Source organism: Oncorhynchus mykiss, chromosome 16 (assembly GCF_057628025.1).
Source record: "Oncorhynchus mykiss isolate SJ-2025 chromosome 16, ASM5762802v1, whole genome shotgun sequence".
Classification (NCBI taxonomy): domain Eukaryota; kingdom Metazoa; phylum Chordata; class Actinopteri; order Salmoniformes; family Salmonidae; genus Oncorhynchus; species Oncorhynchus mykiss.
In genome coordinates this window covers 29,332,192-29,356,014 of record NC_143037.1, presented here as the reverse complement: position 1 = coordinate 29,356,014, position 23,823 = coordinate 29,332,192, and the positions used below count along the sequence as shown (strand labels likewise).

The 23,823-nt window shown below is 40.1% G+C and overlaps 1 long non-coding RNA gene across 1 annotated transcript; it reads right to left on the bottom strand.

Moving 5' to 3' along the window:
- Positions 1 to 14,977: 14,977 nt before the first annotated feature.
- LOC110491796 (uncharacterized) lies at positions 14,978 to 23,278 on the bottom strand. The gene is made up of 3 exons (XR_002468904.3): positions 17,428 to 23,278; positions 16,234 to 16,377; positions 14,978 to 15,189 (listed from the first exon to the last, which is right to left on the bottom strand). It is a non-coding gene; the product is annotated as an uncharacterized LOC110491796 (long non-coding RNA).
- Positions 23,279 to 23,823: the final 545 nt, after the last annotated feature.

The following is a 23,823-nucleotide window of genomic DNA, read 5'->3' as shown; positions in this document are numbered from 1 at the left end:
GTTGTGCACACTTTTTTTTACATTCCTGTTGGTGAGCATTTCTCTGTTGCCAAGACAATCCATCCACTTGACAGGTGTGGCATATCAAGAAGCTCATTAAACAGCATGAGCATTACACAGGTGCACCTTGTGCTGGGGACAATTTTATTTAACCTTTATTTAACCAGGTAGGCCAGTTGAGAACAAGTTCTCATTTACAATTGCGACCTGGCCAAGATAAAGCAAAGCAGTGCGACACAAACAACAACCCAGAGTTACACATAAACAAACGTACAGTCAATAACACAATAGAAAAATCTATATACAGTGTGTGCAAATGTAGAAGAGTAGGGAGGTAAAGGCAATAAATAGGCCATAGAGCCAAAATAAATACAATTTAGCATTATTAAAGCACAATAAAAGGCCACTCTAAAATGTGCTGTTTTGTCACATAACACACGTTTGATCACATGCTTTTTCAAACCGTGTGTTGCAAAATGTGAGATCCCATTGATTTCGCTGTGGTTTCAGTGCTTTCTTCGATCCCATGCTGCTTTCAAACATCGACCTCGACTGGATTTTGTACTGGTAACTTAGCAGGTAGAGTAGGGAACTATGGAACATTCAGAGACACTTTCTGCACTGTTGTTCAAATAATTTGTTTTATTTGGTTATAGTATAAGCTTCCATGCATAGATTCTTTTATTTTTTATTTAAAAAAAATATTCATCTGGAAGGCAAGAAAGGTAAGCAAAATGTAAAATTCAAACCTGGTATTCCAACTGATTATAGGCTACTGAAGCCAACGACTTACCACTGAGCCACGGAGTTCTGATAAAAACAGTGGAGAAAAAAAAGTATTGCTGGCTGGCAGAGGTCCCTAATGTGCATTGTGAACAGATAATGAAGCGCAAAGTAATGAACCGTTTTTCAGTATAATATGATGAAAGCGCCAACGCCTTCAGAAAGCCTCGGTTTCCCATCACTAGCAGAGTGATGTGTAATTCTTATTGGAATTTAGCCAGAATGTGTTTATCCAACAATTAGAACTATCAATCACACACAAATTGCATTCAGAATGACTGCCTTCTCCTCCCCTTCATCTACACTGATTGAGTGGATTTAACAAGTGACATGCACAAATATTATAGGTACAGTTTAAAACATTCTCACACATATCTTTTCAAACGTATCAGATTAACTCCTGAAGTTAAAGTTTAAACACTGCAGTCAACACTAATGCTCAGGCACTATTTAAAAGAAATAAGAAAATATACAGTAAAAAAGCTCATTCAGATTCAGAAGGGTTCTTTGTAGAACCCTTCTTGCCTTCCAAACAATCAAAGAATGAAAAGGGTTTTAGGTAGAACTCTTTGCCTTACAAAATACCCTTCTCTTCCAAAAAGGGTTCTTCAGATGAAAACGTTTCTTAGTATAACCCTATCCTGCTCATTTTTTAAAAGTGTAGCTCTGCCCGTGTTAAGTCTGAGGGTTATGGTCATAGATGCAGTCTATAAGGGATCAATAAGTCGCCTGTGTGTTGATCTGAGAGGTGAGGCTACAGTCAGAGGCACAGTCAAAAGCAGCAGTACAGCCATCTCAATACTGCCTATAAGGAAGATGATATGATTGTTACATAGAAATGACGATAACATTGCATTATATACTGTAATATTACACTGCATACATAGCATAGAGTAATATATTGCACCTTTCATGACATGATTATCCATGCTATCACTAGAATAACATGGAATACATTTTTATATTTTCATACATTTATAATTTCTCTTGGGAGGTTATATAAAACAAATGTAAAAAAAATAATGTTTTTTAGTACTGATACACCCTCATATTTATACATACAAATGCAACATACTTTGAATGAATTAATACAAGTGGATACATGAATAAAAACTCACCACTAAGAAAACTGAAAATCGTGTTATGCCTTTTTAGGTAAACCATTAATCCTGAAATTATTTTTGTTATATTCTTCTCCTTCTCTCTTCTTTTATAAGCTGGAGAGATGGGATGAGGGGAGGTGTGTCCAAGGTTTACTATACTCACAAGCCAAATTCTCCTCCTATAATATGATTAATATAATCAATCAATTATTGTACATTTAGTAATAGCTACATTTTAAATATAAACACTTCTTATAATGTAGCCAAGTCAACATCATAAATGTTTATATTGGATATTATTTTGTTTATGTGTTTGTGCTATAATCACTCATCTTCTTATACACTTCCCTCCTCCCTTTCCTACTCCTCCTCTCCCCCCGCCCCGTTCGCAGTGGAGCGATTGTTCCCAAAAACATTGTTTAATTTCTTCACCTGCAGGAAACCCAACGGCTCAAAATAACTCAGTCTCCTCTCACGCTTTCTTTATAATCCCATTTTTCATGCCATATTTCCCTTGAGTCAAGTTTTACATTACCATGTTTATTTCTGAAATATCCTTCAAACACATCTCACCAGAAAACTCCCTCATGACCAGTTGCCCAAGATTTCCCCCTCAGTACATCCCAAAGGAGAAAGGAGAGAATTTATAATAATTATAAAGAGATTAATTTCAGTTTCAGAATTATTTTCATGTCATAGTATAACCGTCTTGCAGAAAATAATCTTATTGGAGGTTATCGTTTAATCTCTCCAATTACACAGGGAGGCAATATTGTAATTTAGTGTTTCTCACAATACCCCAATCCCTCCCCATTTCCCTCTCCCACTCTCTGTCACTCACTGCTTCCCTCCTGATGTCATGGTTCCACCTGTCACCAGTGGGTGGCAGAGACTGTCCTAGAGACAATAATGACACTCAGGTGTGTCCTGTTACTCATTATGATTTCCCTGTTAAAAGAGGTTTGTGTTCTGGTTTCATTTGCAGAAGCTTGAATTGTTTGCTGTGTGTGCGCGCGCGGGTGTCTCCTGAGTGAGTTTTTGAGACTAAGTATTTGGTGGTTTCACAATGTTACTGTGATCCTTTGTTTACTGTTTCTCAGTAAAGTATTATGTTTATCCTTAACCACTGATTCCTTGTCTGGTCTCTTCTCTGTGCCTGGGTCCAACTTCACCATGTCACAGCAAGCTTTTGCCAAACCATGGACCCAGCAGAGATCACCCAGATCAAGGAGCACTGCTGGGGCGACAGCAAGAACAACTCTCACAAATATGAGACCCTCCGGGCACTTACCTACTCCCTCCAACCACACTCCAACTTCAAACCAGGAGCTGCCAAGTCTCATCGCCCAGTGCTACAGATGTCGCTGTAGTTCCTCCAGGGAACCCAAGATCTCAGCCCCCGAGCGATATGACGGCCACCCGGGAGGATGCAAGGGGTTCCTCACTCAGTGTTCTCTGGTGTTCGGGCTACAGTCCTCCTCGTTCTACACAGATTGGGCCATGATCACCTACATCTCTCTACTCTCAAGCAAGGCCCTGGCGTGGGCAACGGCTATGTGGGAACAGCTGCCACCATCCTGCAGCTCCACATTAGCCTTCACTGCCAAGCTGCAACGAGTCTTCGACCACCCAGTGTTATGGGATTTTGATGAATAATGACTTAATTATGTATACATTTAGCTTAACTATAACTAAACAGAATACTACTGTTACTGTATGAATCGTATTATATTTATGTGTGTAATTAGAACAAGGACTGTCTGTTCCTTGTTAGAAACTAATGGAGTTATCGTCGGACCGGCTGGAATATTGTGTTCCTTTACAGGACATCCTGTCTCTACCCAGGGAGGGGATAGACCTTGGGCTAGTAGTAGATTATTTAACAGGTGGTAGACAATGGGAAGGCTTGTGAATTATACTGCCATTGTATCGGAGTGGAGGAAGGAAATTTTAAAACCTATGATGTCATTTTTAGTATATAACCTGATGTATATTGTACTATGATCAGTACTCTCAAGAATAAATGCTATTGATTGATTTTGAGACTGGTCTCTGTCCATTTTATGCAAATAAGTATCTTACAAATTCTTAGAACTGGGCAGAGTGTTTTAATTGAATTGGTTGATGAACATATAGGAATGAAATTCCTTTAACACCCAGTCGGCAGATGAGAAGCAGCCAGCCAACTGTTCTACATCCGCCAAGGGGTCAGACCAGTGGCTGAGTTCTGCACCCTCGCCTCTGAGTGTGGGTGTAATACGGAGGTCCTGGTCACCGCTTTCCACCAGTGTTTGTCTAACTCCATGGATGAACTGGGAGAGGACCTTGAGGCCCTGATTTTAATGCTGGCAATCAGGATCAACAACTGCCTCAGAACGCGTGAGCGCCTTTTTGACGCTGCTGCCTCTACTGCGGAGGTCTCGGCCATTTCCGAGCTATAGCATTTACTTTTGTGTTTTTTGTCAATAATTGCTTAATTTCTATCTTCCACTAAGGACTTTCATGAATAAAAATAATAATGAATGGACTTTAAATTAAAAACACAGTATACTACCAAACATTATTGGCTCATAGACCTCTGTACACTGTGGCAATAACCTTTATTGTTTTTTAAATGAAATAGCTCAAATGTAAAAAACAAATACTTAACTTCAACCCTTTATCACTTGCGTGAATACAAATGGCAATTTTTTTTGCTTTGGCTCTTCAATGAATTTAACTTCTTAAATGTGAATCAAATGTATTTAAAGCCCTTCTTACATCAGCTGAAATCTCAAAGTGCTGTACAGAAACCCAGCCTAAAACCCCAAACAGCAAGCAATGCAGGTGTAGAAGCAAGGTGGCTAGAAAAAACTCCCTAGAAAGTCCAGAACCTAGGAAGAAACCTAGAGAAGAACCAGGCTATGAGGGGTGGCCAGTCCTTTTCTGGCTGTGCCGGGTGGAGATTATAACAGAACATGGCCAAGATGTTCAAATGTTCATAGATGACCAGCAGGGTCAAATAATAATCAGTGTTGAGGGTGCAACAGGTCAGCACCTCAGGAGTAAATATCAGTTGGCTTTTCATAGCCGATCATTCAGAGTATCTCTACCGCTCCTACTGTCTCTAAAGAGTTGAAAACAGCAGGTCTGGGACAGGTAGCACGTCAGGGGTTCCATAGCCGCGGGCAGAACAGTTGAAACTGGAGCAGCAGCACGGCCAGGTGGATTGGGGACAGCAAGGAGTTATCAGGCCAGGTAGACCTGAGGCATGGTCCTAGGGCTCAGGTCCTCTGAGAGAAAGAAAGAATTAGAGAGAGCATACTTAAATTCACACAGGACACCAGATAAGACAGGAGAAATACTCCAGATATAACAGACTGACCCTAGCCTCCCGACACATAAACTACTGCAGCATAAATACTGGAGGCTGAGACAGGAGGGGTTGGGAGACACTGTGGCCCCGTCCGACGATACCCCCGGACATGGCCAAACAGGCAGGATATAACCCCACCCATTTTGCCAAAGCACAGCCCCCACACCACTAGAGGGATGTCTTCAACCACCAATTTACCATCCTGAGACAAGGCCGAGCATAGCCCACAAAGATCTCCGCCATGGCACAACCCAAGTCCCCTTTTTAGGAGACCTGTGTGGTTCTGGTACCGATTTCGACTGACATGTTTGCGTATGAATCGCTGTGAATACCGTAGATCGGAATGGCTTGCATTGAGCAAAAGCCCTGGTTCCTATGGACACAGTATAATATTTTCTGAGCCTGTTTGATGTAGGATTTGAAATCTGTAACCACTTGAAGCCGGGATGTCCCTAATACCACTTAATTTGCGCTTTCGACTGTCAAACTCCTGGCTGAACCCTATGTCAAAGCCACTGATAAAGCACATGCCTGCAATCCTAACATCGTAGCGCAGCAGGAGAATGGTTTAATCACTTTAGCACATTCAGATTTATACCCAGTCGTCTAAAATAATTCAATTTAAATGAAAACTTTATTTATTTTGGTCATAGACGGACAACATTAATATGCGATGAAAGGCGAGTTCCTAAGGAGTTCAGGAAGTCAAGCTAGAGACTGTGACGTTTACAGCAATGGGGGCGGAGGATTATATATATATTTTTTAAATGTATTTTACCCCACTTTTTCTCCACAATTTCTGTCTTGTCTCATCACTTCAACTCCCTAACGGGCTCGGAAAAGGCAACGGTGGAGTCATGCTTCCTCCAAAACATGACCCTGGGCCAGTCTTCTCCTTGTATGAGCTGAAAGTTTAGAGGGACGGCCAGGTCTTGGTAGATTTGCAGTGGTCTGATACTCCTTCCATTTCAATATTATCGCGTGCACAGTGCTCCTTGGGATGTTTAAAGCTTGGGAAATCTTTTTGTATCCAAATCCGGCTTTAAACTTCTTCACAACAGTATCTCGGACCTGCCTGGTGTGTTCCTTGTTCTTCATGATGCTCTCTGCGCTTTTAACGGACCTCTGAGACTATCACAGTGCAGGTGCATTTATATGGAGACTTGATTACACACAGGTGGATTGTATTTATCATCATTAGTCATTTAGGTCAACATTGGATCATTCAGAGATCCTCATTGAACTTCTGGAGAGAGTTTGCTGCACTGAAAGTAAAGGGGCTGAATAATTTTGCACGCCCAATTTTTCAGTTTTTGATTTGTTAAAAAAGTTTGAAATATCCAATAAATGTCGTTCCACTTCATGATTGTGTCCCACTTGTTGTTGATTCTTCACAAAAAAATACAGTTTTATATCTTTATGTTTGAAGCCTGAAATGTGGCAAAAGGTCGCAAAGTTCAAGGGGGCCGAATACTTTCGCAAGGCACTGTACATGACAAATACTTCCTTAACTTTAATTACTTCCATATGAATAAAACAATTACAGAGTCCACTGGCCATTTTAGAGCTCTGTGTCATCATTTGGCTATCTACAGTTACTCCCTCCCTTTATCCGCACTTTATTGAATTGAATGAGAGAGCTCCGGAGGGCCAGTGAGGGCTGGGGTTCCAGGTGGCGCCACTGCATCCATTTATTCTATGTTTCATTTAATGGGCTAATTGCATAGTCTTATTACGAGGTGTATATATCAAATATTACCCACTACACGGCTGCCAGGGGACACCACTCAGTCTAGCCAGCTCTCTGCCCCAGTGAAAGGGCCAGGGAGGAATGGGGCCACCCCAGGGACCCTGCTCTGCCCCCCAGAAGGACAGTCAGTCACCCAGTCAACCGGTCTCCATCACCCAGCCTGCTTTGCACCCCTGAAGGACAGCATTCTGCCCCAGCTCTAAGCCTCAGCCAGCCCTCCACACAGTAGAAAACAACAATTGACACATCAATCCGTTCGTTTCAATTTAAGCTATTATATCAAATACTTGCTACAAAAGGAATGTAGCCTCCGACACATTGGTGCGGCTGGCTTCCGGGTTGGATGCGCGCTGTGTTAAGAAGCAGTACGGCTGGCTGGGTTGTGTATCGGAGCCCGTATGGGAGTTGTAGCGATGAGACAAGATAGTAGCTACTACAACAATTGGATACCACGAAATTGGGGAGAAAAAGGGGTAAAATTATTATTATTTTTTTTAAATGAAAGTAACTGATGACCTAGAATAAAATTACATCATTTTTAAGCACAGGCCAGTGTCTCCTCTAATTCATATTGCTTTATAATCTTAGCAAAATTATGTGACAATGTCTGAAAATTATGACATCATTAGAATTATGCCTTAATCAACAGACTTGATGGATCAGGTTGTCACATAAGCTTTTATTGACAGGTTAGTGGTTAAAAATATATATCTTTATGAATCTGGAGGTAAATTACCTTGTGTCAAGCCATGGAAATGTGATAAGCATGATGAGTTTGCCGTTCGTGAAGAGAATAAAATGTTTTATTCTATCAAGACACGAGGAGTGTGCATGATGAGGACAGCTAGAGTTTACCTGATTGGTAGATCTAAGCATGAATAGTAATTGAAAATTGTGAAAAACATCGGACTAAATGCCAATTGAAATGACATTTGAAAAATATGGTTATGTGATCCATTTTAGTCCGATGAATATTGTAAGTCAAAATGTTGTGTTTGCGTGATGTTGACACATAGTTCATTTACAATTAGAACCTATAGCATGACTTATTCAAATCGACACGATCATGAAATGATGGCTGATTGTACATTTGTTGAAAGTAACAAGCATTACAAACCAGTAACATGGAAATAAGACAGATATTGTGCATTTCTTGACAGCTGTTACTTTCGTCCAAGGCTGTATTATTCCCACCCCGCCGGCAGGTACAAAAGTAACGTTACGTTAGTTCTGTTCTGTCTATTTAATTTGATCTCATTTACCCTACACAGTAAAACTAGAAAGTCTCAGAACACCATGATTGTGAACTGAAATCATGTAAAGTAGTGCACTTATGCTGAGATCTGGTGTTTGGATGGTGATTGAATGTAACTCAATGTAATTGTATTAATAAACAGAATGTTTTTTAAAACAGAAATTAAGTACTCTGAAACACCCAAAGTGGTTCTTCAACCTGAATATTGGTGTTTTTGAGAGTGTTGTAAAAACACTTTTGGGGGTTTCAGTGCATGAAAAAGGGATCAAAACACAAAAACTTTTTTTCTCACACAATCAATGGTTTAGAAATGCAAATGGTTTATAGCCTAAATATTGATTGATGATAAGGTCCTATGGAGAATGTTTTTTTCTCTGCTTTATTTAGACAGATTAGAAGGGGTAGTAAGATGGTACATTTAGTTGAAATTTGACCAGACCTGAACCCAATAGAAAATCTTTGGACGGAGCTGAAAGTCCGTATTGCCCAGCGACAGCCCCGAAACCTGAAGGATCTGGAGAAGGTCTGTATGGAGAAGTGGGCCAAATCCCTGCTGCAGTGTCTGCAAACCTGGTCAAGAACTACAGGAAACGTATGATCTCTGTAATTGCAAACAAAGGTTTCTGTACCAAATATTAAGTTCTGCTTTCCTGATGTATCAAATACTTATGTCATGCAATAAAATGCTAATTCATTACTTAAAAATCATACAATGTGATTTTCTGGATTTTTGTTTTAGATTCCGTCTCTCACAGTTGAAGTGTACCTATGAAATTGAAGTGTACCAAAAATTACAGACCTCTACATGCAACGTCGCCCGAACAAGGAGAGGGGCTGACTTCGGCAGAAGTCGTGACAATTATGAATAACTAAACCATTTTCAGAATGTAATAAATAACACTGCCTTTTACTTCAATATCATACTAAAATCCACCAGGATTTACAAAACCCTATTTTCATCACATTTATTTCTATGAATAATTAGTGTCAAATCAAAGTTTATATGTCACGTGCGCCAAAATGCTTACTTACTAACCAATTGTGTGTGTGTGTGTGTGTGTGTGTGTGTGTGTGTGTGTGTGAAATAAGAAGTAATAAGAAATAATAAGACAACAGTAAAAATACATTTAAAAATAAGAGTAGCAAGGCTATATACAGACACCGGTTAGTCAGGCTTATTGAGGTAGTATGTACATGTGGGTATGGTTAAGGTGACTATGCATACATGATGAGCTTTTAAACAATAAACATAATGTTATTTTAAATGAGGAGGTAGGCATATCAGTTCCAGCTAAAACTTGGAATGGAATCTGTGCATAGCGCAGTAATAGATCTTTACATGCAGGCAGCCTGCTTGCTCTGTGGTTATTTCAAAAGCAGTTTGGACAGAGGCCCAGTAGGCTACACAACAACACAGCTGGAAATCAATGTACACAGACAACTTAGAAAATAATTGACTGCGTGGTAGTGGTAGTCCCTGTTCTCCTGCATTCTTGTTTTACTTGTGTAAGTTAAGCAGTGGTGTCACGCCTTGACCTTAGAGATCCTTTTAATTCTCTATTTGGTAAGGTCAGGGTGTGACTAGGGTGGGCAATCTATGTTTTCTATTTCTTTGTTTGCCTGGTATGGTTCCCAATCAGAAGCAGCTGTCTATTGTTGTCTCTGATTGAGGATCATATTTAGGCAGCCTTTCCCACCTGTTGTTTGTGGGATCTTGTTTTTGTATTGTTGCTATTGAGCCCGACAAGGCTGTACGGTTCGGTGGGTTTCTTGCTGGTTAGCATTAATAAATATGATTAACCTACCCCACGCTGCATCTTGGTCCGACCATTCTTACAACGATGAGCGTAACAGGTGGTTTGTTGGGGAGAAGAACGTCAAGGAAAAATTTGCTAGCCAGCTAACTTAGTTGGGTAATGTTAGCTCAATGGCTAATCCTCCATGGACATGGTAAGTTTTCATTTTTACCTGTTGTAGGCATTGGTTGTAGCTAGCTGAAATTTTGATACACACACATTTACTATCATTAACAAAACAGGTATGTGTGTTCTCTGCGTGTGTGTCAGGGAGATGAGGATCACAATAACTTTAGAAAACATTCATGTCAACTAGTGACTCAGCTAGTTATCGCTTTGTGTGGCTCGATAAATGCTTGATAAAAGCCACTGTCATTGAGTCCTTTCAAACCACTCATTGTTGAATTGCGATTTCCAACTTGTGTAATGTTTGTCCTATGGTCGACTTGATTCATACTCAAAGTTTATATGCACCTTAGCCAAACATCTAAACTCAGTTTTTCACAATTCCTGACATTTAATCCTAGTAAAAATTCCCTGTTTTAGGTTAGTTAGGATCACCACTTTATTTTAAGAATGTGAAATGTCAGAACAATGTATTTCAGCTCCTATTTCTTTCATCACATTCCCAGTGGGTCAGAAGTTTACATACACTCAATTAGTATTTGGTAGCATTGCCTTTAAATGGTTTAAAATAGGTCAAATGTTTTTTGGGTAGCCTTCCACAAGCTTCCCACAATAAGTTGGGGGAATTTTGGCCCATTTCTCCTGACAGTGCTGGTGTAACTGAGTCAGGTTTGTAGGCCTCCTTGCTCAGACAAGCTTTTTCAGTTCTGCCCAAAAATATTCTATAGGATTGAGGTCAGAGCTTTGATGGCCACTCCAATACCTTGACTTTGTTGTCCTGAAGCCATTTTGACACAACTTTGGAAGTATGCTTGGGGTCATTGTCCATTTGGAAGACTCATTTTTGACCAAGCTTTAACTTCCTGACTGATGCCTAGGGATGTTGCTTCAATATATCCACATAATTTTCCTACCTCATGATGCCATTTATTTTGTGATGTGCACCAGTTCCTCCTGCTGCAAACCCGGGCCAACCGCACCAGCATATGGTCTCACAAGGGGTCTGAGGATCTCATCTCGGTACCTAATGGCAGTCAGGCTACCTCTGGCGAGCACATGGCGGCCCCCCAAAAAATGCCTCCCCACACCATGACTGACCCACCGCCAAACCGGTCATGCTGGAGGATGTTGCAGGCAGCAGAATGTTCTCCACGGCGTCTCCAGACTCTGTCACATGTGCTCAGTGTGAACCTGCTTTCATCTGTGAAGAGCACAGGGCTCCAGTGGCGAATTTGCCAATCTTGGTGTTCTCTGGCAAATGCCTAACGTCCTGCATGTTGGGCTGTAAGCACAACCCCCACCTGTGGACGTCGGGCCCTCATACCACCCTCATGGAGTCTGTTTCTGACCGTTTGAGCAGACACATGCACATTTGTGGCCTGCTGGAGGTCATTTTGCAGGGCTCTGGCAGTGCTCCTCCTGCTCCTCCTTGCACAAAGGCGGAGGTAGCGGTCCTGCTGCTGGGTTGTTGCCCTCCTACGGCCTCCTCCACGTCTCCTGATGTACTGGCCTGTCTCCTGGTAGCGCCTCCACTCTCTGGACACTACGCTGACAGACACAGCAAACCTTCTTGCCACAGCTTTGATGTGCCATCATGGATGAGCTGCACTACCTGAGCCACTTGTGTGGGTTGTAGACTCCACCTCATGCTACCACTAGAGTGAAAGCACCGCCAGCATTCAAAAGTGACCAAAGCCAGGAAGCATAGGAACTGAGAAGTGGTCTGTGGTCACCACCTGTAGAACAACTCCTTTTTATTGGGAGTGTCTTGCTAATTGCCTATAATATCCACCTGTTGTCTATTCCATTTGACAATAAATTTCACATGCTGTTTGTTGTGCAATCAGTTTGATTTCACAGAAGTGTGATTGACTTGGACTTGACATTGTGTTGTTTAAGTGTTCCCTTTATTTTTTTGAGCAGTGTATTATCTGAAGCAACAGTACATACTACAGTGTAGATCATTTGGACAAACAAAGTCTCCAAAGATAAGTGGTAGATTGCGAAGTAAACACCAGGACTGGATAGCATTTAACCCCAAGTCATTAGTCCTTTCCTACCTTCACAGCAGGAGGCTTGTTGTTTTGCTCCATGTAACCATAGTTTAAAGCTCTTTATTCTCCTGTCTATTTCATTTGATGTTGTGTACTTTTTTTTTTGTTGAATTTTACCCCTTTTTCTCCCCAATTTCGTGGTATCCAATTGTTGTAGTAGCTACTATCTTGTCTCATTGCTACAACTCCCGTACGGGCTCGAGAGAGACGCTGAATGTCATGCGTCCTCCGATACACAACCCAACCAGCCGTACTGCTTCTTAACACAGCGCGCATCCAACCCGGAAGCCAGCCGCACCAATGTGTAGGAGGTTACACAGTGCACCTGGCGCAACCTTGGCTAGCGCACACTGCGCCCGGCCCGCCACAGGAGTCGCTGGTGCACGATGAGACAAGGAGATCCCTACCGACCAATCCCTCCCTAACCCGGACGACGCTAGGCCAATTGTGCGTCGCCCCACGGACCTCCCGGTCGCGGCCGGTTACGACAGAGCCTGGGCGCGAATCCAGGGACTCTGACGGCACAGCTGGCGCTGCAGTACAGCGCCCTTAACCACTGCGCCACCCGGGAGGCCCGATGTTGTGTACTTGATAGACAAGTGCAGTATTAGCAGTTTCATTTCATATTGTGCCACTCCAAGATATCATGCATAATATTGACAGACAAGTTTTCACATGTATTGAAGTACTGCAAGGAGTTTAGATTGGTGTTAAACGTTCTTGCAATCACATAGGGAAGACTGGGATTTGTCTTTTTTTTTGGCATTGTTCTGCATGAAGTGCTCGAGTTCACATTACTATCTTGGGTGAATCTTCATCAAATTCAGTCTGAGTCCTCTTTCTCAGCAAGGCAAACGCGGCAACAATATGTGGCACTGAATGATTCAACAAAACCAAATACACAGTGAAGACCAAGGTTGTCACCTGTAACTTGGACAATAGTTCCACACACTGGTTGATCATACAAGGGGACCATAATTCCATCCCTCTCAAGTACTTGAATATCCTGCACAATTGGATCAAGTATTTTAGAAAAGCCATACCATATGTTTTAACGTCTTGGGCATGAAATAAAGCAACCAAATGAATATTAAGCAGAAATTAGTTGAACTTTGGAGAAATTCTGTAAGGTGAAATAGATTGCTCCTATTTTATGTATTCCCCATTTTGATCCAAGAGGATTTACTGTTTCAAAATCATCATAGAAAAGGTGTATCTGAATTGCATGCTTCTGTTTTGAAAATAGATCATGGCTCTTGAACAGATCTCCATCACATAAGTCAAAGTTTTCTTGAACTGGAATCAGGTCTGCATCTCCTTTAGGTTGTTTGTAAATAAACTAATGTTTTCAAAATTGGGATGTTAACAAATTTATCAGTAACAACAATTTGATCATAGCCTCCAGTAGTCCGATTGCATTGTGTATCAAATCTTGTCCCAAGAACGTATTCACTGGGTCTACCCTTCCCCACTTTTCTGTAAAATACTGCCTTCTCTTACTTTCAGAATTTAATACACCAAAAGGATTTAATTTTTTTTTTCAAAACACTGATACATTTTACACTCAATGTCACTTTTAATAGGCTCCTGTATAGACATACACTTCTTCACAGATTCTTTAGCTTGATTATGAATATCAATCAATCAAATGTATTTTATATAGCCCTTCGTACATCAGCTGATATCTCAAAGTGCTGTACAGAAACCCAGCCTAAAACCCCAAACAGCAAGCAATGCAGGTGAAGAAGCACGGTGGCTAGGAAAAACTCCCTAGAAAGGCCAAAACCTAGGAAGAAACCTAGAGAGGAACCAGGCTATGTGGGGTGGCCAGTCCTCTTCTGGCTGTGCCGGGTGGAGATTATAACAAAACATGGTCAAGATGTTCAAATGTTCATAAATGACCAGCATGGTCGAATAATAATAAGGCAGAATAGTTAACTGGAGCAGCAGCACAGTCAGGTGGACTGGGGACAGCAAGGAGTCATCATGTCAGGTATTCCTGGGGCATGGTCCTAGGGCTCAGGTCCTCCGAGAGATAGAAAGAGAGAAGGAGAGAATTAGAGAACGCACACTTAGATTCGAATAGGACAGGAGAAGTACTCCAGATATAACAAACTGACCCTAGCCCCCCGACACAAACTACTGCAGCATAAATACTGGAGGCTGAGACAGGAGGGGTCAGGAGACACAATATCATCAACTATCTCGCCCATGGAAATTACCAAAGAGTTAATGGTTGTTTCCCCTACACCTGCCACTAAGTTCAGTTATGGTTGCAGCTCAGCTGTCTACAAGACTCTTATTGACAAGGACTGAGGCAGAAGGGGAACTAGTTGATGGCAAGGAATCAAAATTACTGCTACATATTCAGCTGTAGAGGGGCCTTCATGATCAGAAGGTTCATGTGCTTTTTAAGATGCTTTCTGAACCCAGAAAAAGGTGCCATCAACTTGTGAACAACCAGCTTGACCGCATTTAAGACTTCTTAAATGCGGATTTCTTTCCTGGACAATGTCTGTGGACCAACTTGAAGTGTTTTGTCAAGGAATTAGCATTCGTCTGGCCTCACAACACAGGCTTTCTGTTGTTGGACAGTTTTACTCTCTGAAGGGGTCTCTATCAGCTTTTGGACCACCTGTAACACGGTGAAACCTTTACAGATTACTGGGTTTGTCTGCTCTATACAAGTATACAATATTGCGTCATAAGATATAAAAAAGGCTCGGAAACTCTGCAAGGATGACCATGCATGCAGTTATGTCACCAGGTGAAAAGTATGATTTATTTGACTCCAGCAATTCATACTAAAAGACTAAAACACTTGCTTATACAATTGTTTGCATACAATTATGTGAATGAATGTGTCATGAATGAGACTAACTACAATCAAATGGTCTTCTGTCGTCCCTCTGATTTCAGTCTCCATGCTAGATATCCACTCCCATCTTCTGCATTGTAATAATGCTCCTAAAGTAAAGTATAATTCAGTTTGAGTGAGCAGGTTAAAATTTCTTCATATTCATTTTTATCCTTAACTACAGATGCGCCCATAGATGAAGATTTGCTCATTCAACAGGTCTGACACTCGCAGTCCAAAACTTAACTGGGCTTTTAGAACACCAGAGTTGAGCTTAGGATAGATGGCAGAGATGGTGGGCATACAGACATGTTAACAGATCTATAGTTTAAATAACATCACCCAACAGTAAAAAACAATTTAAATATTGGCATGTTGTGTTAGGTGGTAAGGTATGTAATGAGTATATGACACATGTTCCCTTGTCATTTGTGCAACCAATATCTTGACCATATCACGTCTTCCGCTATCTGTTAGGATTTTTGTCCGATCATACTCATTCATGATCCTCTCTCCTCCAGGTTTGTTCTTCAGAATGTCTTCAATCATCTAACTTGGAGTAATTTAAAAAAGGAACACTAACACTTTTAAAACAAATGACATAGCTAGTATAATAAAACACACCATGATCACCCTTTCATTGATGTCCTTTATCACTCAATCTTCAAGTTTGGCATTTGTTTAAACAGGAAATTTGCAGTACTTATGAGAGACAATTATCCTCGGCTGTCTTTCTTGTAGCAGGACTCTGCTGCAATATAATGGTGTCATTGGAGTCCCCCTCATTGTCTCTACTGTATTTTGATAATGAGCTGCTTGCAGGAGGAGCTCAACAAATCTAGCAATCATGTTAACATTTAACTGGTGTGATTAACACTAATTCTAATACATTTAGGTGGAAACATCCATTATCATGATTAGAGGAATTTTGCTAATAACAAGCGGAATGCAAAAATGTAACATTTTGAATTGATTAGGCCCACTACTGTTCTAAAAGGGGTGGGAGAGGTGAGCACAGAAACAAATAATTTTTAAATATCAAAATGAGAAAAGAAATCAGTAGATATCTGCTTGTCTCACATATTCAGAACATGTGTTAGGCTAGCCAGGACTGTATGGATGAATGTGAAGCTCTAAGCTAACAAGCAACTCACCATCAGGATTATCTTGGTGTAAACAAATTTCCAGCACACCAAGGTCTTGTTTCTTAAGAAGAAACTCAAACACCTCATCAACTTCAGTCTTTGATTCATCATGGACTTAGACTTTTAAGGTTGGAATGTCAAATTTATTGGCAACTGTGAAGACAAAATAAGATTGCACAACCTTATTGATTAAATATGTTGTGTATTTTTTAGGAAAAAAAACAGAACAGAAGACAGAAATTAAGGTCATCTTTACGTGAACATCGGAACCAAAACTGACTTAGTGCTCCTTTCCATGTCAATTCCAATTATATGCTGTCTACTACTGCCACATACTGAATTATTATAACAGCAGTCTGAGTATTATAGCAATACACCACAGATAGCTATCAACAGATTGAAGTGGCATACAAATGTTAGTATCACCTATTCTTTAAAACCATTAATTGACCGGCAAAGACATTGAGCACAGCTACAGATGAGCATAATTAGACAACTCCCAAACATAAACCAATCTTTGACTGATCTGTGATTTGGGGAGGCGCAAGTTTGATTTGTATTGATTATCAGCAAGGAAATCTGCAAATCTTGACAGTAAATATAAAGTGTTATGTCAAAGTATATTTAAAGTGTAAGTATGTTGTTCCATGGGATATTATGTGAAACTTTTCACTCATCACAATCCAAAAAGGATTTGAAGGTCAGTTGCCCCTCATAACAAATGTACTTCTGACAATCCCTGTATTTCACATGTACAGCCTGCATCCTTGATGACAAGAAAAAAGTTAATTTAAATCGCATTAACACAAATATTCACAAATTACTAGAGAGCAGTGCTCGGTTTAGAGTAAAACACATGTGTTGCATCGACCTGCCTGCCGCTAAATACTGTATACTAACAGCTCTCTTTTCAGAGTAAAATACGCGTGTCTTACCGACCAAACAGCAGCTAATAATTGTCTAATAGCTCAACTTGAGTGTAACACTCATGTAGCACAGACCAACTGCCAACTGCCCCTGATTTAAACCACTAAAATGTTATTCAGGGGATCTGTTAGGTCAGCATTGAAATGGGGCGATCTTTAAAAATAATAACCATTTCAAAGAGGGTGTGCTTGACAGAGACATACAAAGTACATTCCATCCTTGGACATCCTCAGGGGAATAAACAACAGTTGTTTGGGGGTACCCTTATGTACATACCTGCTGCGGTGAGAGACAGAGATCCGGACGCCCAGGATGGTCACAACTGTTTGGGGGTCCGGACATCCTCGGAGGCCCACTGGACAGTTGTTTTGAAAGACACACAGACACCCCTACGAACAACTTTCTCTTGTGTAGAGAGAAACAGATTGGGGAGACAGACAGACAATGAAACCTCTATGAAGGTAAATACATTTTTAAACCACTTAATTTAATTCTAAATATTTAGTACAGACCTTTAAACATATACATATTATTAAAAGTTTACTATACAATATAAAACTATACCTCTTTTTAAAAAAACATTTTTTTTACTAAATGTATATAAATCATACATATTATTAAACAATGCTACATTTAATACCCATTAAATGTTTATGTATAGTAATTTTGTTTTAGGAAAGACTTTTTAAAAATGTATTCATAGAAAATAAGGCCTTTGCTCCTTGATCAGGGTTCTCTCTCTCTCTCTCTCAGTGCCCGAGGACAAGAGACAGAAGGCCAGAGGAAGATATATATAATTCCATTAATGTAAATACACGCTGCTTTTTAAAACCCTTTATTTTTTCCTTCAAAATGTTATGACCCACATTTAAACATACATTACAATTACTTTTAAATGTATTTTGTTCATAGAAAAAAGTCATTGAGTATTTTCCTCTGTGTGTAAACCCATAGCTTGTGACCTAACACCTTGCCTCACACACAACCTTGCGGAGAGACAGAGCCTGATATTTCATTGAAGGTAAATACAATTATCTTTTTAAATCCTTTTATTTTTGTCTAAAATGTTAATACATGAATGCCTACATGTTACAATTATTAAAAAGTGTACTATGCATTCTGAAACTATACCTTATGTTTATTTTAAATTATTCTTTAATTCCTTTCTTAGAGAAAAAGGCCTTGGCAAGGATCTATTGTAAACCAACACCCCCATTAGTCTAAATCCCCATCTACAAGCTGTAAGCGCGTCAGACAATGTCTCTTCCACGCTGGATCTCCAGGGCCTTCCAGGTTTCGTATGTTTTCTATTCCTTCTTGCCTTTAAACCCAAATTATGTCTTGAGGACAGAAGAGCCCATCGTTGTAAATGTTCACAATGGTGAAAAAACTGCTGTACTTGTTTTATCATATCAAGCAAGCACTTGAAAATAATCTCCCCTCATAAAGCTAAAGACAGGTACAAAATAGTTGACCTCAGTTCGTATGTATTTTCCAAAGCATGCACAAACAGATTTGGTTGCATTTGAGCTATTGAATTCGGCACAACCTAAAATTGTCACTTTGGAGTCTGGACTATATACCACTGAAGAAATTCTTATGGCTTTCAAATCATCTCACCCACAGACTTCCTCTTCCAATGTGTACCCAGGCAGGGATGTTCCACTCAGGGCCTGTTTGATCTAACATGGAGCAAGTCTTATCTTAAGCCACTCTCTCAAGCGAAACGCAGGAGAAAATGGCTTAAGATGGTTTTGTCATTGTGTCAAAGACATGAAGTACACCTAGAATTGGTCTAGGATACAGGTCTTCTGTGGTTTCTGTGTTAGACATGGCACAGGACAGGTAAGATGAATTATACTCAGGCAGATCTACCCCGGAAATTAATTTTTCATATACAAGCTCCATAAACAGCAGATCCATAGGTTCAGTACAACATTTCCCAACTGTTTCACATTTTATTTCAGTTCAAGGTCACTACACATAATAGCCAGGACATTTTTATTGCAAACATTTGCTTTACCCAAAAGCACTCACTCGATAGCGTGAGAACATCCAGACAGGAAGTCCATAAAAGGGCATAGACATGTGACACAAAAAATAGATTATCGCTTTTGGACACATGCCATATACTGTATTATTTTGTATAGTATGACCATCTGTAGAGCATTTACTGATGGAACATCTAAATAAAGTGTGACCGAAAAGGCGAGCACAGCCAAGAAACACTGGCTGAGATCTGTCAGGGAGTTGCATAAAAGGCTTGGAGTGAGGCATGCACTGCTCAAGCCTATGAACATGTTCTGACATGAACTGTCCCCAGGCACTCAGTCAGATAGGGAAGGTTAAATACAAAATGAATCAAAATTCAATAATTATCTTGTTGTGAGTTCATTTTTCCTGTAATAATGAATAACAATGAGCTAAAGCTATGATATGGTCATTATTTGAACTGGCTAGCCAGATAAGCTAGAAACGAACAAAAACATTGTTTAGAAAGTTGCTTTTACAGTAGTTGCTTGGATTGCTAGATTGACATATACTAAATTCATAAAACCGATGGGTTTATTGATATTAAAATACCGCAGTTATGCTATTTTAGACCACCAGGCTGTCGTTTTTGTGTTAATACATTATACTAATGACAACTTTTATGTCGGACGACAATAGAATGTTCATGATGTCATTGCAACAACTCTCTACAGACATGTCAATAGACCTACTGTATACCAGACTTTACAGTGAGCTTCACGGCACTATTCATTCCGCATTGCAGATGTTCAGCTTTACAGCGTGATTGAAATGTAAAGGAAATGTTCCCGCATTAGTGGTGGTTGCATTCATGGTAAAAGCTGCATATGACGGCTCAACCAGAAATTACCTTTAAATGTCTAATCGCAGAATCTGTTACGCTTCAGTTTACAGACTGAATAGAACCCTAAGTCTCAGCAGAGGAACACGTTTTTTTTTTTTAAATGGACAAGCACCACTCTTCCAGATTCACCCAGAGAGATTCACCCTCAAAGAGCAGATGACAGCGTGGATAAAGAATCATGCGGAGATCCCCAGAGTCCAACACTAAGCATGACATAACACTGACATTGCTTGACATTTCTTTTACTGTTTTGAACTATGCATTCACAGATTTCTTTCAAGTTAATTATAGTACACTATTTAGGTGTGTCTGATGTCTGTCTTTCAATGGAATTAAAGAGGGTAAACAGCTCCATATGCACAGTTTAGTGTCAAAGGTAGGTGCACCTGATGACACCATAGTACCCAAGCTAAGGTCTATTCAACGCTGATCTGATCAATCGGAATACATGCTTCAGGATTGTTTTGATCACGCGGACTGGGATATGTTCCGGGTTGCCTTTAAGAATTGACGTATACACTGACACGGTGACTGAGTTTCTCAGGAAGTGTATAGGGGATGTTGTTCCCACTGTGATGATTTAAAACCTATCCAAACCTAAAACCATGGGTAGATGGCAGCATTCGTGCAAAACTGAAAGCACAAACCACCGTATTTAACCACGACAAAATGACTGGGAATATGGTTGAATACAAACAGTCCAGTCATGCCCTCCATAAGGCAATCAAACAGGCAACACATCAGTACAGAGACATTCACGGATTACAAAGGGAAAACCAGCCACGATTGTCGTCTTGATCCCAGACAAGCTAAACACCACCTTCGCCCACTTTGAGGATAACACAGTGCCACCATCGCTGGCCACTCCCGGGGACTGTGAGCTCTCGTTATCCGTGGCCGACGTGAGTTAGATATTTAAGAGTGTTAACCCTCGTAAGGCTGCCATCCCAGACGGCATCCTTAGCCACGTCCTCAGAGCATGCGTAGACCAGCTGGCTGGAGTGTTTACGAACATATTCAATCTCTCCCTATCCCAGTCTGCTGTCCCCACTTACTTCAAATGTGCACCATTGTTCCTGTACCCAAGAAAGCGAAAGTAACTGAACTAAATGACTATCGCCCGGTAGCACTCACTTCTGTCATCATTAAGTGCTTTGAGGACCGTTAAGGATCATATTTACACATGTATAAACTCGACTCCTACACTGCTCGTCCCAAAATGTATATATTTCTTAATTCCAGTCTTTTACTTTAGATGTGTGTATTGTTAGATATTACTGCACTGTTGGAGCTAGGAACACAAGCATTTAGCTACACCTGCAATAACCTCTGCAAAATATGTGTATGCGACCAATAAACATTTATTTGATTTTGGTGGTGTTCCCCTGCTAATGGTGCTTTCAAGACAACTGGAAACTTGGGGAAAAAACAAGTTCAAATCATGATGTTAGTGATCTTCAGGTCAGAAAATTTGAGCGCTAGAATGATGCCAGAGTTTCCAAATTAGAATTTAGAGTTTGATGCTCATTCAAAACAATTTTCTCAGTCAGGTCTCGTATTTTCTTGAGCGCATCAGACATTGCATGCATCAACCAATCGATGTGTGCCACGTCATTGACTGTGCCATCAACTGACAGATTGCTATAACATATGTGGTAAAATACATACCCAGGCCTCAGCAATGCTTGGGCCATTTGCTGCAGATTAAATGTTACTTGAAAAATAACGTTGCCTACCTTCAGCAATCACTCACACTTCATCAACGAAAGTATTGACACAGGATTATTGCATTAAGATCATTCTTTTATTATTCTGACCTCAAAATGACCCATACAATCATATTGAAAAAAAACTATATGCTGCAAATGTGGAAATCTTAGCATTATTCTTATTAGGGGGAAAATAATAATTCTATGTAATAAGTAAACCTGACACGGTTCACTCTCGACAAAACATTTTCATATGAACGTTATCTCCTCCTGAACAGGTCCCGGTCCCAAATCAGTCATTTACAGGAAAATTAAGTATGTTTAATGTGACTGTTTGTTAGCGGCAGTAGATCCTGTTTTAATTTGTTTGTATTACAATTAGAGGAAACAAATGGCACTTGTGCATGTAACCAAAGCAACATAAAGAGAGAGAACGTTCAACAGGCACTTTGAACAGACACCTCTGTGTTGTGTCAGTGTTTGGTTTATGTCTTTAGCTGTGTTCGAATACTCATACTAACTGCACTATTTGTGACGTCAATTGAGTATATAGTATGCTTATTGGTCATAGTATGGATATAGTTAGTATGCCAAAAGTTCCCGGATGTCGTACTAAATTCAACAAAATATGAAGTATACAAGCAGTTGACACTATTTGTTATTTTTAGGTCCCATAATGCAATTCTTCAGAAAATGAGCGTGGCTTCAAAGTTCTCAGATTTGAAGAAAATGGCGGAAAATTTGCAGCCGAAGTCCGACCAGAGCGGATACAAATTCATTGCTTTCACTAATTATGACAAATGTTTAGCAATGTAATAAAGTAATGACTTCTCAAATAAGTTACGTTACACGTTATGTTGGCTGACATTTTGTTGGCTACGCTATCCTTACGAACAGCATAGCATTACAGCATTTATGTACCAGTATGTTAGCTAGTTACCTAACATTAGCTGACTACTAATACATCGAACTTACCAGGCAGTATATTAACTATCTAACTTACTACCCAACGTTTATTGACTTGATTATTCACATCATTCTTAGCTAAGTGGTATAGTCATTTTGTATTTCAATGGACATAGTTAATTCTGGCTATCTACTCCGATTTCAGAGCACTTTATCTGAGTGCCAGAGCACAGAATGATTTATGAATTTACGAACGCTCAACACCTGTTGAATACGGCCGGTGTCAGAAAACGTTGGCAAAAAAAAGCTTCAATAAATTGTTGCCAGCAGCACAGTTACAGTCACCAACACTCTGGATAACAGGAAAACAGCCTAACCAGCTCTGCTATGGCAAGTAAAATTATCAGAGTGAGGTGTTCTCTCGTTTGTGTCTGGAAGTAGCTAGTCAAAGTTAGCCAGTTAACCTTTCTAAGATATTGGTTCCCATTTGGGACTCTACCCTCCCACGTTCAGATGGAACGGTGGCGCATGGAACGCAAAAATATTCTTAGAAATATTTAACCTCCACACATTAACAAGTCCAATAGCTCAAATGAAAGATAAACACCTTGTTCATCTAGCCAGCAAGTCAGATTTCTAAAATGTTTTACGGCGAAAACATAGCACATGTATATGTCAAACCACCACCAGACACAGCTCATTTGAATAGCCAAAACATGCAATCAACAAACGCAGGATTAAAAAATAAATCATTCACTAACCTTTTGAAAATCTTCATCAGATGACAGTAAGAGGACATGTTACACAGTACATTTTTTTTTTCAATAATATGCCATTTATATCCATAAATGTCCATTTACATTGAGTTCATGTTCAGAAATTACTCAAAAATGTCCGCAGGAAATCTAGGTAGCGCGGCAAGATAACGTAAATAGACATCATAAACGTTGACTAAATATACATGTTCTACATATAGTTAGAAAGATACACTGCTTCTTTATGCAATCGCTTTGTTACAATTATTTTTAACGTTACAGAAATCGCACACTATTCAATATTCTGAGACGGCGCTCAGATACAAGCTACATTTCTCCGTAATGTTGGAGTCAACAGAAACACAGATTTCAGCATAAATATTCCCTTACCTTCGATGGTCTTCGTTCAGAATGTTCTGGAAGGCTT